Source organism: Taudactylus pleione, unplaced genomic scaffold (genome assembly GCF_031769625.1).
Source record: "Taudactylus pleione unplaced genomic scaffold, aTauple2 ptg000016l, whole genome shotgun sequence".
NCBI classification, from domain to species: Eukaryota; Metazoa; Chordata; class Amphibia; order Anura; family Myobatrachidae; genus Taudactylus; species Taudactylus pleione.
This window is the reverse complement of record NW_028284418.1, coordinates 24,069,072-24,085,077: the sequence shown is the minus strand read 5'-3', so window position 1 is coordinate 24,085,077 and position 16,006 is coordinate 24,069,072.

Genomic DNA, 16,006 nt, shown 5'->3' with positions numbered 1-16,006 from the left:
TAACTAAATAAAGCATAGTGGTCAGGTCTCGAAATAAATCTATAATAGTGTCCCCGTTATTGAACAAAAAAATAATGATTCTCCACATATATTAAAAACAATCAAATAATGCACCATTATTAAATTAACCAAGAAAATAAATGATGCCCCATCAATTAAATACTTAAATAATATGCCCCCTTAAATACAAATAAATAATATTGGTCCATACTGTATTGTATAATAACTAAAATATTTTTCCCAAAAAGCTTTCTGTTGCATAGTGAGATTAACATATGCTTATCTGGAATCTTTCAATCATTATTGGCTTAATCAGTATTTGATCAGATCCACCTACTCCTAAAAACTATTTTTTAAGATGTATTTGTTAATGGTGGTTTTCCTAAATCGCATGGAATCTGGGCGAAACTGAATGTGATTTAGAAGTTTTGAAGAGCAAAATCGTTTGTGATATGTAGCAATTTAAAAATTTCCCAAAGAATGAAACATTTGTAAATGTAGCCTATGAAATCAGCTTTATGACCTAGAATATGCATACATGCATTTTTTTCTTATCGTCCTTCCATTAATGTAGAATCAATATTTTAGCGTATTATTAGATTACTTTATTCAGGGTCACATCATTGTGTCACGCTCACCGCCCCTCTTCAGAGATATCAGAATATTGAAAAAGATTAATATTTTATTTATGGAAAATACTTATCTATTTGTAAATACAATTGGGAAGTTAAGCAAAGATGGTGGCCTCACAATTTGCTTAACTGGTAGTTAAACTGTGAACTGTGAGTTACTGTAATTCTGATAGTTGTGCATTAGCTGGTAATTAAAAATAAATGTTAAGGCTTTTCCTTACTTTATCTGTGAAGCACCATTCCCTAGTGATTTTGCGAAAGACTGTGCTTTGTGACCCATATTGATTAGGGCACTACTGAGCATACAATCAGGAGCTGTAAGCAATTATGTTTCAATTCTTGCATGAAATTAACATGGCTATACAATTTCAAAATACAACCTTTTATTCAGTGAATGTCAAAACATTCTTCACAATTCAACATGAAGTTAGATATAATTATGATGGTAGACACAATACATGATTGCCTTATAACATTCTAAAATAACTAGATAAAAATAACTGCTGTGTAAGCACTATGTTAGGTCTTTTCTCATTTTCATGAAAAGTGAGTGCATTATAGCAATACTGAGAAATGACACCAAAATCTGTTTGTCATAGGGAAAAATATCCCTAAATCTGATATACAATAGTTCTCAGCTGCTACCTCAAGTTATCCCCTTCTCCAACTACCTCCAATAGTCTGGGCGTCTATGGCAGAGCATTGTGTAAACCGATAAAATACACAGAGGGGATCAGGGGTAAATTTATCAATGTGAGTTTTTTGGGGCACTGGACATCGCCCTCCAGACCATACAGCAGTTTTTGAATCTATTTTAAAATTAAATGTGTGCCCCTTGTGTTTGAAAAAATTATATTTAGAATGGCCCCCTTTATATAGAAAATATTTATAAGGGACCCCTTGTTTATTTTAACATATTTATTATGTACCTGTTTATACTGTATATGTAAAATATTTATTTATGTTTTACATAGAAACAATTGGCATATCCATTTGATGTGTGTCAGTTTTGGAAATGCCGGTTTTGCATTGGTTTTCTGGCTGTTTGGCTTGAATAAATCTCAGCAGTTTGTGACCTGCCCAAAAAATACAAAATCACTGCTTGATAAATTTAAGCCCAGAACTGCCCAGCTGAGCTGTAAAGGTGCGTACACACGGTACGGTATTTATGAACGATAACTATATTGTTCAACGATATATCGCTCATATCGTTCATTTTAATGCAGTGAACAACCAACGATGCGCGTTCCTGCATGAATGATAACGATATCTATGATCGTCCGTACATGCAGGCCAACTAGCTCGATATCGTCAACTTTGCTTGTTCAGAGTGGCAGGATGACTCACTGAAAGATATCTTTCAAAGATCTTTGAAAGATATCTTTGAAAGATATTTGAACTATATCTTTGAAAGATATCTTACAAGTCGTTGGTGGTTCAGATTGTACCATGTGTATAGGAGCATACACACTAGACGATATGCTCCCTGAGCGATATCGTCTAGTGTGTCCCTGGCAGGGTGTGCTCAATGTCGTTCATGACATTGAGCACACCCACTGTACGATATAATTAACGATATCGTTCAGTGCCCGGCTCTCTCCCCCATTCCCCAACATGCAGCAACTTGCCGATACCGTCAGGTTGGCCTGCATGGTTGCCCGATGAACGACAATGATGAACGAGCCGCGGGAACGCACATCGTCGTTATCGTTCATCGGTTTGGTGTAAAAAATGGACGATATAGTGAACGACTGAACGATAACGATATCGTTATCATTCAGTCATCCACTTTATTGCGCAGTGTGTACGCACCTTATGCAGCTTAAAGTCTCCTCTTACTGCTGTAAACCAGTATCGCCGGGGAGCTGACCATTGCAGAGATGCCCAAGGAATATTTTAGTGGTAAACTGAAGGGAATGGAGACTTTCTGCCATTGCAATAAACAGCGATAGAAAATCCTTACTATAGCTGCATATGATAAACAGATGCCAATATCTTTAGTGCAGCAATCAGAAATGCCTGATATGACACTATGAACATTGGGCCTGACTGTATGCTAATGCCATTGCAGCTGCGATACTGTACAGAGCTGCTGTGCAAAAAATGCAAATATCACAGATGCCAAGAAATGCATTGAGACACCCACCTGCGGCTTTGCAAATCCAAGCATTTGTGTGCAAAGATGCAGCATCGGTGGCAGATCATTTGTTTATCAGTCTTCTGAGTAACCTCATGGCCACGGAAACTGAGACACTGGAGCCATTTGCATTGCATATAGATGCAGGAAGTGATATGCCCAGGAAACAGTCGTGAAACACCTGCGTTCCTTGCCGCCACTGCCCGTTACCTCCCACAAATGATCCCAGACTGTCAATCACACTACAAGTAAATAGTCACTACGAGCGACTATGGTAATGAACCTTTACGACTCAAACACGTGCGCAGTTTGCCGATGATCGCTCAGCTGCGTAAAGATCTGAATAGTGTACAACTCTGAATCAGGCACTGTGTTTTGTTGGCAGGGCTACGTAAATAAACAATGGTGGATGAAGGATCATGTTAAATGATATTGAAGTACTGAAAGTAACTCATAGCAATCAGAATTATTTGTTCAATAATCATAAAGGGACTTTTTCCACATCATACACTTGGTGGTCCTGAAACACAAGTAGTGTAAAATATTGGTTGGTGCAATCTCTCCCTTTATACTGTAACACTGCAACATTTATTAATTTTGCCAATTTACTATTTATATCTGAATGTCACCAACGCCAGTGATGTTGGACTCGTTGCAGGGGGATTTAGTCAGCACGATGACGGTCAAAATACCGGCACCGAAATCCCAACAGTGTCTGGATCCTGGCTCCGGTATCCCGACCACCGGCATCTGGGATAGAAATGGGATAGTTCGACATTAGAGTCCACTGTCTTATTACAGAGAGCAGCCACTCACAGCTGAATCAAAATGATGTATACAGTATGTATATACTAAGTAGCAGTTGGCAACTAAAGCTAGGAGCTTGTGCCTGGCAGTTAACAGCAATTCTACTGTTGATTAACGTTGCGCTCTGCCAAATGATGAGTCTTGAAATTAAGCACTTGACGTTTTGTGCAGACATAGATCTAACCAAACTACTGTTTTAAAACATTTCTTATTATCCAGCTGTGCATCACTACACCCACAGATTTTCTCTCTCATCAAAAGCATCTAACAGGTCCTATTCTGCATATTAAATGAAGCTGAATTGCTTGGAGTTTTAATGAGATGTTAACAAGAATCTTCTTCCCGCTGTGTCATGTTAAGCCAGAATTTCCCAAGGCATGTGACTCAGAATTGTTGTATAAAATTCCAAAGAGAAAACATCAATTTGTAGAAAAACGTATGCTTCAGATTGCTTAACAAAAACATAAATCGGATGTTATGCTTCCTTGTCTTTTGCAAACAAATAATATCTGGAAAACATTAGCAAAGAATGAAAGGTGTTTATCCTGTTTGTACTGAATCATATCTAATTAAAAAAAGTAATAATATAAAATATTCATAATAATCATAACAAAAAAAATCCCATGTAAGAAGAGTACACACTGGAGGGTCGGCAGCTTTAGTACGCCAAAGAAAGTTTTTGCAAAGGGCTCCAAATTGCTTTTTTTTTACCTCCCAGTAATCAAAAGGACTGTGTTACATGTTAATTTGTACATTGTCAAACCTCCACTATCCTATTGATGCTTAGTGTATGAGATTGAATAACGTTAGGTGTCAATAATTGTGGACAATTCTTAAAAGCCTGACCAGATGTCAAAACTGTGTTTCACTTCAGTGTGCTGAGTTGACTCATTATCGACACCCCAGTGGGTCTCTTAAAAAGGTAATGTTTTTCCTGGCAGCTGCATTTGCAGGATAAACTGAAGCAGGAGATTGTGTTACGTGCCATTTGAGCTGACAACTTGCTGGCAAGGAGATGATTGAATCTCTTAAGATCTGATAGCGACAGGCAAGCCATCGCTATGGGTCTCGCTACAAAAGGGGCGTGCTGTCGATGGTGAGTGACAGCATGCCCCCTTTGGTGGGCATGCTGGGGGCGTGGCTGGGCAGATGGAGGCATTCCCATGGGAACGCCTACCATCTGGGGCCGGCCCCACTGACATCACAAGTGATGTCAGTGGGAGTGCTCTCGGCTCTGATAGAGCCAAAAGTACTCCAGGGCTTGCAGCAACGAGACCCTACCACAAGGGTCTTGTCGCAAGCCCGATGGTCGCCATGGTCTTGACCATCTTCCTGGCCACTCACTATAGCTGTGGGTGGTCACCCACAGCTATGCGAGCAGCCAGGAGGCTGCTCTAAAAAAAGAGAAGGACGGCCCTGATTCAGAGCGAGTGCTCTGTCAGAGCGTCCAGCTCTGAATCAGGGCCTGTGTCAGTTAGAAAGAGAGACATTACATTTGACTTAAGCCTAGGATAAAACATGGTTGCCAATTTTTTGTAGTGATTCACTTGCAAGATCTTGACAACCCTTTGGTCCTGGTGAAGCGAATAAAGAAGTTGATCTACAAGTCTAACATAATTAGTGGAATTACTTTGTTTCATCTCCTCCTTCAGTTTCTCTACCTACTTTCCCATTAAGAGATTCACCTGACTCAAGCTGGACGTGTCTGAACTCACTTCTTTAGTTACTACATCCAATGAATTCAGTAGCTTGCATAAAACAGAGTATAGGTACATTTCTCCTCCTATCCCTATGTCATGGCTTGTTGTGTTTGTTTGGATAGCTTGTTGCTGTTCCTCCATGGTGGATATTGAACACAGATCTAATGCTAGCAAAGCCATCATGGCTTCGTGATCTGGTGTGCAAATGGATGGCAGCTTTCATACTTGCTTCCTCTTGCAACGGATTGTTTCACAGTCAACTGTTTCAAACTAGTCTTCTTGGTTCCCTTCTGGGATGAAGATTCACACCCACCAGCAGCAGAAGTCCTAGTGCACAAGGATTCTTCTGGGGAACCCTGGATAGAGGAGGAGTCAGTTAGCCTTGGCAAATTGGATGCAAGAGGACTACCTCTGATCATTAAAGAGGAGACTGATGATGAAGGTGTTGGTGGTAGAGATTGTATGTGCTGGGATCTATTCATGCTGCTGGCTGCTGATGCTGGACTGGTTGTAGTCATTATCATTTTACAGGATTTTTGTGATTTTTCCAAATAATTTGCATGAACTTGCTGCAAATTACGTAATAGAGAGGAGATTCCTAGATGTTAACATCCCTACCTCTACTTACTTTAGCTTCACAAATGTTACAGATGGCTTGACAAATGTTGTCAGGATTTAGGTAAAAATCATTCCACACAAAAGAGATGGCTTTTTTGGTCTTATGACCAGGCATGACAAAGACCTTCTAATCATGGGCAAGAACTGCTGCCACTAATGGCTGACTTAATTTTGCACAAACAACATCCTCATCATCAACATCCTCATTAGTGTTATATGGACAAATATCCCTCTCATCCTGTTGCACTTCCACAGTAGCATCCTCAATATCTAAGTCACCATCTTTACTTTTTCTGCTGCTCATCCCCACATTTGCAGAGAGTGTGATAATCATGGAAGAAGGCTTCTCTAAGTATACAGTTCAGAAATGTCATACTCACACATAGCACTCATGGACACACAGACTCTTCTCTGGGTTTTTTGTTTGTGAACACATAGCTTGTTCTTCAGCATTAGTTTTGTTTTGATTAACTTATTTGCCTGCTTTAAAGGTGACACACTTAGACTGAGAAGTTGTTGCATGGGAGGGTTCAGAAGGTGCCCGACTGTGTTTGGCCCCAGCTTCTGCAATAGGCATTCTAGTGAATGAAACATCAGTAGCAGGACCACCATCTGCTAAGAAAGGCCATGGTTTGAGCCTTTCCTTGCCACTGTGTGTGGTGTATGGAAAATTGGCAATTTTACATTTTTGGGAAATAAACTTTACCTTTATTATTAGAGGTGATGTTTTATGTAACATTGTGAAATATTGTTTAGATTTTAGTTGTCCTTTCTTAACTTTATTTCCCCTGGACAACTGTTAGTAGGTGTTGAAGTACTATCATGACTGATTGCTGCAGCTGCAGCCGTAGTACTGGGTTGCTGCTCCTGCTCTTCTATCGACTGATTCATATCGACTCACAATGCCCCTAGTATAAGCCAGGTGGCACCCTAATGATGTTATATTTTTAACACACAAGTTTTATTGTAACATTTTTTAACTGTGCCTGAAGACCCTGAACACACAAAAACTGTTTCACAGCACTCTTAGAATAAGGGTGGCACACTAAAGATGTTATTTTCTTTTTTTAACTGTGCCTGAACAATCCTGAAACTGCCTCACAGCACTGCTAGTATAAGGGTGGCAATGATGTTATATTTTTTTTGCCTAAAGGCCCTGAACACGCAACAAATTGCCTCACAGATCTCCTAGTATAAGAGTTGCACCATAATGATGTTATATTTTTCAACCCACAAGTTTTATATTAACATTTTTTAACTATGCCTGAACACACAACAAACTGCCTTACAATGCTCCTAGTATAAGGGTGGCACCCTAATAATGACATTCTATTTTTTAACACAAGTTTTATATTCTATTTTTTTAAAAGTGTCTGAACACAAAATAAACTGCCTTTCAGCAATCCTAGTATTAGGGTGGATGTTATAATACATTTTCTGTAAAAAAGTGCCCCAGTAGGATTTTAAGTAACACAGTTCTGTAGCCAATTTTTTGGGCCTCACAGTGCTGCAGCAGAACACAGTGCCTCTAAAGTGCCCCTTTAAAACAGTGGCCCTGATTCAGAGACAGATGCTCTGAATCTGGGCAATTTTTTTCCTTTGTGCGGCCTCCTGGCTGCTCGCATAGCTGTGGGTGACCACCCACAGCTATAGCGAGTGGCCAGGATGATGGTCGCGATGGTCAAGACCATCATGACCATCGGGCTTGCGATGAGACCCTTGTGGTAGGATCTCGTGGCTGCAAGCCCAAGAGAGCTTCTGGCTCTAATAGAGCCAGAAGCTCTCCCACTGACATCACTGGTGATGTCAGTGGGGCCGCCCCCAAACGGCAGGCGTTCCTTCGGAAACGCCTCCATTTGGCCAGCCACCCCACTGCCCGCCTACCAAATGGGGCGAGCTGTCAATCACCATCGACAGCTCGCCCCCTTTGGTGCGAGACCCGGAGTAACGGAGCACCCGTCACTAGCCGGGTCTCGCGCATGTGCACGATGGAGCAGACTCCATCGTGCGCATGCCCAGTGGGCAAACATCGACCTGGTTAAGAGCACTCAGCGCTTGCGACCGGGTCTGAATCAGGCCCAGTGTTCCTAATCATTTTCTCAGTGGGCTTTTTTTATATTAGTAACAAACACAATGCTACAGTCCACTCCTATGTTTTTTTGTGCCTCAAAGTGCAGCAGCTAGCCCACAGTACCACTGCCTTAACAGTGCTCCTAATCCTTTTTGTATATATACAAAGTGCCCCTATGTAGGCTTTTCCTGTTCATTCCTCTTATTGGCATTTATTCAGTACTGCAGCCAGCAGGGGCGCTGAGAGGGGGTGGGGCCGGGCACAAATTACCCAGGCCTGGGCTTGCTGGAGGGGCCCGGCAGGGGCCCAGGTCTGGTACCACTCCCCCCCCTCTTTCATCACAGCAGCCCAGCACATGCTGCTGTGTGCTGGACTGCACTGGGAGACTGCTCGCAGCTGCTATGAAGCAGCCACAGCAGTCTACTATGCCTGTGGGGGGAGTGATCAAGCTGATCACGTCCCCCACTGGTTATGTGCTGGGCTGGGGGGGCTCAGAGAACCCCCCTCGCCAGCAAGCGGTGCTGCAAATCTTTCTTTATTCCCTCGAAGGGGGCATGGCCACGCCTATTGCGATTAGGCCACACCCCCTTTATCCAGGCCCGCTGCTGCTCTCGGCGGGCCTGCAGCCCAGTACCTACACCATCTGGTCTCTAGTGTAAAATGGTGCCCAATCATGAGGGAGGGACATTAATATTCAGTCCAAAACATGCAAGATCAGATGCAGAGAAGATGACGTTTTAACTCGTTTTGAGATCCGAACATAGCAGAAAGACCTGAGCCCTGGCTCGATTTAACTTGTAACCCCTAAGTTCGGGTGTGTTCGGTTTCCATGGAAACCAAATCTCATTTCTGTAGTAATATCTGTGAAGATTATAGCAAGGTAAGTAGAGTACATATGGGTAGATAAATATGAAAAGGGGTCTATTCATAAAGCAGTGAAAAGACCTGTTTAGCTGAAAACAGGGGTTTTCACTGCTTTCCAGTGATTCATAGAGGTGGTTACCGTGGAGATGAGTATTCCTTCTCCAGCTTCGTGTATAAATCGCCTCACCAACACCATTTTGTCTGGTGAGTGCAATTCATGAAGGAATGGAAAGCTCAGCTTTCCATTCCTCTCCTGCGGTATATATTCGCCATCTGATACTTCCCTGCTATGTTCCCAGCACCTGGCGCTGGCTCTGCCCCCCTTTCCCAGCATCCATTGCAGCATGTCTGACCTGACCTGCTGCTCTCGGATGCTGGATCATGTGCAGTAAGAATACAGGCACTACGGACTCCCGATATGTCTATATTCTTACTACGTCCAGGGATCGCGGAGGGGCCAGATAGCTTTCGAAGAAGCCGGACAGGTAAGTGTACATGAATGGCTACTAAACATCACTATATATTGCATCGATGTGATTCAATATATAGTGATGTTTATCGTGAGCCACTTTGTGTTCTTTATGAATAGACCTGATTGGGGGTCGCTATAAGTCACTAAAGCTGCGTACACACAAGGATGTAAGTAATGAACGATTTTCATTGAACGATTTTCATTCAGTTTTTCCCTTGAAAAAGTGAACAAAAATTGTTTTACAAAGTAGTTAATAAACGATTTTCTGTGTGTTGAAGGAAAAATGTTGCAATTTCTATTGAAAATCATTCAGTTGGCCAGTCTGACTGAACTACAAACTACAATCGACAAACGTGAACGCGCATGAACGATAATCATTCATCATTTATCATTTATCATTTTACACTGAATGATTTTTTGAACGATAACGACGTCGTTATAGTTAAATCGTTCAAATAAATCATTGTGTGTTTACGCACCTTTAGCTTTAATTAATGCACTGAAATATAACTACAGGTTGAGTCTCCCATATCCAAAATGCTTGGGACCAGGGGTATTTTGGATATCGGAATATTACGTATTTTGGAATATTTGCATAAAATAATGAAATATCTTGGGAATGGGCCCCAAATCTAATTACAGAATGCATTTGTCTGTTATATACACCTTATACACACAGCCTGCAGGTAATTTTATACAATATTTTCAATAATTTTGTTGCTCAAATAAAGTTTGTGTACATACATGAAATTTATTTATGTTTCATTTACACCTTATATACACGGCCTAAAGGTAATTTTATACAATAGTTTTAAGAATCTTGTGTACATTGAACCATCAAAAAGCAAAGGTTTCAATAGGTCAGTCATGCTAAAAATATTCCGTATTTCGGAATATTTGGATATGGGAGACTCAATCTGTATTAAGGTGCATACACACAACGATTTTTTGAATGATTATCGATAACTATAAATCGTTCACTGAAAAAATCGTTCACTTTCTGAGTTAAAACGATGAACGATTATCGTTCAAGTGCGTTCACGTTTGTAGTTCAGTCAAACTGACCAACTCAACGATTTTCAGTAAGGGAATATGCAAAAATTGTTTGTAGTTCAAGAAAATCGTTCATTACATTTAGTAAATGAACGATTTTAGTAAACGATTTTCGTTCATTTTTCCCTTGAGAAAATTGTTTACTAAAATCGTTCATTTACTAAATCGTTGTGTGTGTATGCAGCTTTACAAATTAAATGGTGGGTAATTATACCATTACAAATATAAACTGTGGCAATTAAACATGTGCTTACTTTTCCAGAGCTACTTGTTTAAAAGATAATAACATTTTGCAAGTGACAGAAGAATAAACTACAAGGAAAGCTCTATCACTATCTAATAGGACTATTATATTTTATCTTAAGGAGAGTAGGGAATAGTGGGCCTGATTCAGAGCCGGACGCTATTTACGCTCGCTCATTCAGAAAAAGGGGGCGGCTATTTAAATTAGGGGTGAGCGGGTTCGGTTCTACTCGGTTCCGTTCGGGTGTTTTTACCGAATCTTATTGGGTATCAGCTGTCACGAGTTTTGGATAGCCAATAAGATTCGGTAAAAACACCCGAACGGAACCGAGTAGAACCGAGCCTGCACATTTTAAATTGAGCGCTTGCTCTTTGCGGTCTGTTGACGCCTCTATGTCTGAGCGAGCGAACGAAACATGCACTCGCTATTTTGTATTGACGCCCCCTAGCCGCTCGCCTCATACATCATCTCGGCTATTTATTTGATTAATCGAGTACATCAAAAGGCGTCTGAACTGCTCACAGTGCCTGTGGTTGGATTTTCCTACCACAATCATGCGAACAGTTCAGGCTAAGAAACAACCAAGTGACGTGGTCAATGATGCTGCTTTGTTAATTATGCACACCCTTAAAACGCCCATTTTGACGGTTTGGCACACCTGCGTTCGGATCTCCACTCCCCGTTTTCAAGCACCTTCCTCTGTTACCACCCACAAACGCCTCATCCTGTCACTCAAATTAGCAGGCACTCGCTATTTTGCGAGTGCTCGATTTCCGACCGCAATGACTGGTTGGCGCATGCGCATTTTATGACCCATATGCATGCGCAGTTGTTCGAACATCGCTCGGAGCGAACGAGCGGTTGCTTACAAGCGGCTCTGAATCAGGCCCAGTGTTCACAACTTGGTAACATTTTACTTCAGATATTCAAACATTTTTGAAGGGAATAGCTGCAAAAACTTTGAATTTTAGATAGCTAAAGTTTGATCAGGTCAGATGATCACTGAAGCTAGAAGAATGGTAATGAACGGAGGGCCTCATTCAGACCGGCTCGCGAGCACACAGTGCTCACAAGCGGGTCGATGGTTCCCAACTGCACATGCACACGCCGGAGTGGGCTCCATTTTGGAGGCGGGCAGTGGGGTGGCTGGGCAAATGGAGGCATTCCTGCAGTAATGCCTGCTGTTTGTGGGCGGTCCTACTAACATCACTTGTGATGTCAGTAGCTGGACTTCCTGCTCTATTAGAGCAGGAAGTCCACTGGGGCTTGTGGCCACAAGACCCTACCACAAGGGTCTCGTCGCAAGCCCGATGGTCGCGATGGTCTTGACCATCGCGACCATCACCTGGCCGCTCGCATAAGATGTGGGTGGTCACCCACAGCTATGCGAGCGGCCAAGAGGCCGTCTTTAAAGAAAAAAAAAAGGGACGCCCTGATTCAGAGCGAGCGCTCTCAAAAGAGCGTCCGACTCTGAATCAGACCCAGAGACCAAGGATTAAAAGGCAAAGTGTACTATAGTTAAAAAGAAGATATTGGAAAAAGTAGCGAAGAGCATTTAGATTGTTACAACTAGAAAGGGATGAAAATGCATGTGGAAATACAAGGAATGTAGCAATATATGAAAAAAGAAGTCAGGTTAGCAAAGACTGAAGCTGAGAAACTAACTGCTAAAGATGAAAAGTCCCATCCAAAAATATATTGTTTTTCAAAGTACATAAGCAACATGAAAAATACTGTATAACTTAGGCACTAAAAGATAAACTAATTAAAATATTCTCAAAAATATAAAACAGCAGCTAGAACCTCACATAGGGCTCTATTATTATAACATATGAGCAGGTGAAAATTAACATTTTTACCAGCAATTGTAGAAATTAAGTTGTAGGTCATTCATCAAAAAGATAATGCAGGAGATATCACAGCTGGGATGGGTATGGGATGCCAGCGCTTGGGATCCCAGCGGTCAGAATCCCGACAGGGTTAGGATACCGACACCTGTTGGTCAGTATCCTAACCCTCCCCCTCTCCATACCCTGACCTTAACCCTCACTCCCCGATGCCTGAACCTAACCTCTCCCCCTAGTGCCTAAACTCCCCCCTCCCCGCACCCTAAATCTAACCCACCCCCTTAGTGCCTAACCCTAACCCTCCTCCTAGTGCTTAAACCATAAACCTTAACACTAAACCACCCCCTAACCCCGCTATTTACATTCGGAATTCTGGCGGCTGAGATGCCGGCGCCAGGATTCTGACAGGTGTCGGCACTGGCATTCTGACCCCGGGAATCCCAGCAGTTGGGACAATGACCACATTCCTCATAGATATCTCCTGCTTACTTTTCTCTCCTGGAATTGCCCTCTGTCCCCATATACTAGTATGGAGACAGGAATTCATCAAGCTCTGAAAATACAAAATTTTCAGAGCTTGACTGTGGGAGAATTGCTCCCGCAACCTGCTTTTTCCCTATGGGAAGAATTTCTGGGTCACAAAGAGGGATCCTTCCAGATCCTTCCACCCCGGTCTGGCTCCTTCCATTGGACGCAGGGGCTCTTGTGCGCATGCGTGACTTGTAGGTCACACAGGCACGCTAGTTATAATGCCAGATCAGTATGTAACAAACTCGTACCCACCCATGACCTTTTCATCTAAAAAAACTAGCCATTACTGAAACCACATCCCCTGCTGCTCTCTCCTCTGGGGGCCTCATCTCCTCTCATACCCCTCAGTCTGGGGGTTGCCATGGTGATGGGGTAGGGGTCCTTCTATCCCCTGGTTACTCCTACCAACTCCTACCCTCTGAACCATCTCTTACTTTCTCTACATTTGAGATTCATGCTATACACCTCTTCCAACCAGTTCACCTTAGAGTTGCTGTCATTTACCATCCCCCTGTCCCTCCTTCCAAATTCATTGACAACTTCACTTCCTGGCTTCCTCACTTTCTCTCCTCTGACCTTCCCTCTATTATCCTAGGTGACTTCAATATTCCTATTGATATCCCCACAGAAACCTCTGCCTCCAAACTCCTTACCCTCATGTCTTCATTTGGTCTCTCCCAATGGACCTCCTCACCCTCCCATGTGAGTGGGTATTCGCTTGACCTGGTCTTCACTCACCGTTGTGATATTTCTGATTACTCCAATTCCTCATTCTCCCTCTCTGACCATCACCTTCTCTTCCTCTACCTACTAAGGCCACCATCACTAAGCGTAACATTGAGGCTATTGACACCATTTCTTTTTCTTCCCAGCTTGACTCACTTCTCTCCCCATCCTGTCTCTCTCCTGCCCTGAAAAAGCCATTTACCTATACAATACCTACCTTACTCCTGCTCTGGACTCTGTTGCTCCGGCGATCACTATTCACCCTCGCAGATTTACACCTCAACCCTGGCATGCCAAATGCACCAGATACCTGCAAAAGTGTTCTCGAACTGCCGAGCGACAGTGAAGAAGATCACGCTCTAAGGCTGATTTTCTCCATTTCAAATTTATACTCTCGTCATACAGTGCTGCCCTTTCCCTCTCTAAACAGTCATATTTCAAGAACCTCATCTCCTCTCAGTCCCCAAATCCCCAATGTCTCTTCACCACCTTATACTCCCTCCTCCGCCCACCCTCTCCTCGCCTCCCCTCCTCGCTCTCTGCCCTTGACTTTGCTACCTACTTTACATCTAAAATTGACTCCATATGTCAGGACATCATATCCCACCAGTCCCCCTGCTAGCCACCTCCTCTCTTCCCAGATCACCCCTCTCCTTCCACTTTACAGTCGCTAACGTTCTTCTGCCCTGTATCTGGAGAGGAAGTCAAGTCCCTCATCCAGTCCTCCCCCTTCCACCTCCCCCCTTGACCCTATCCCTTCACATCTCCTCTGCTACCTCTCTCCTTCTGCCTGCTCCCATCTTGCCCATCTCCTTAATCTCTCCCTCTCATCAGGCACTGTCCTGTCTGCATTCAAACATGCCCTTGTCTCCCCCATACTAAAAAAAACTACCCTTGATTCTAACACTCTCTCCAACTACTGTCGCATCTCTCTCATCCCTTTTGCCTCCAAGTTCCTTGAGCGTGTTGTTTACAAGCTCCTTACCACCTTTCTTTCCTCTCACACCCTCCTTGACCCTTTTCTGTCTGGCTTCCGGTCTCTCCACTCCACTGAAACTGCCCTCACAAAAGTCAGCAATGATCTCCTTGCTGCTAAATCCAAGGGCCACTACTCTCTGCTCATTCTCCTTGACCTTTCTGCTGCTTCCGACACTGTGGACCACCCTCTCCTTCTGCAAATCCTTCACTCCCTTGGTCTATGTGACACTTCCCTCTCATAGCTGTCCTCCTACCTCTCTGACTGATCCTTCTCTGTCTTCTCTCATGACTCCTCTTCTTCCCCACAGCCTCTTGCAGTAGGTGTTCCCAAGGATCTGTTCTTGGACCTCTCCTTTTCTCACTCTATACATCCTCACTAGATGAACTCATCAGCTCTTTAGACCTCCAATGTCATCTCTATGTTGATGATACTCAGATCTACCTTTCCTCCCCTAACCTCTCTCCCTCTCTTCTCACTCGTGTCTCCAACTGTCTCTCTGCCATCTCTTCCTGGATGTCCCAGCAATTTCTTAAACTTAATATGTCTAAGACTGAGCTAATCATCTTCCCTCCCCCCAACATAACCACACTTCCCACCATTTCTTTATCAATTGATGGCACAACTATCTCCTCTAGCCCCAAAGTGTGCTGTCTTGGAGTTATCCTGGACTCCTCCCTCTCCTTCACATATCCAGAATCTCTCACAGTCCTGTCGTTTTCATCTTAAAAATATTTCCAAGATTAGACCCTTTCTCACCCAGGATGCCACTAAAACCCTCATACACTCATTGGTCATATCCAGATTGGACTACTGTAACCTCCTCCTATCTTTCCTCCCCAAATCCCTTCTCTCCCCTCTCCAGTCTGTCCTCAATGCTGCTGCTCGGCTCATCTTCCTCTCAAAATGCTCTACATCTGCCTCTCCTCTCCTACAAGCTCTCCACTGGCTCTCCTTCCCTTTTAGAACCCAATTTAATAGAACGCTCACTTACAAAGCCCTCAGCCATTCCTCTCCCATTTACATCTCTGATTTCATCTCCCTTCACTCTCCTGTCCGCCCTCTTTGTTCAACAAATGCACACTGCCTTTCATGCCAATTGATTACTTCCTCCCACTCCTGCCTCCAAGATTTTGCCCGCGCTGCTCCCCACCTTTGGAACTCTCTCCCACTTCCCATCAGACTCTCCACCTCCCTTCAATCCTTCAAACGGGCTCTCAAGACCCACTATTTCATCAAAGCCTTCCAGCTCTCATCTTAACTTGCTGCTTCCTCCCTGCCTTCCCCATCTCTGTCACCCCTGTTTGTCTTTTCCTCCCCTTAGAATG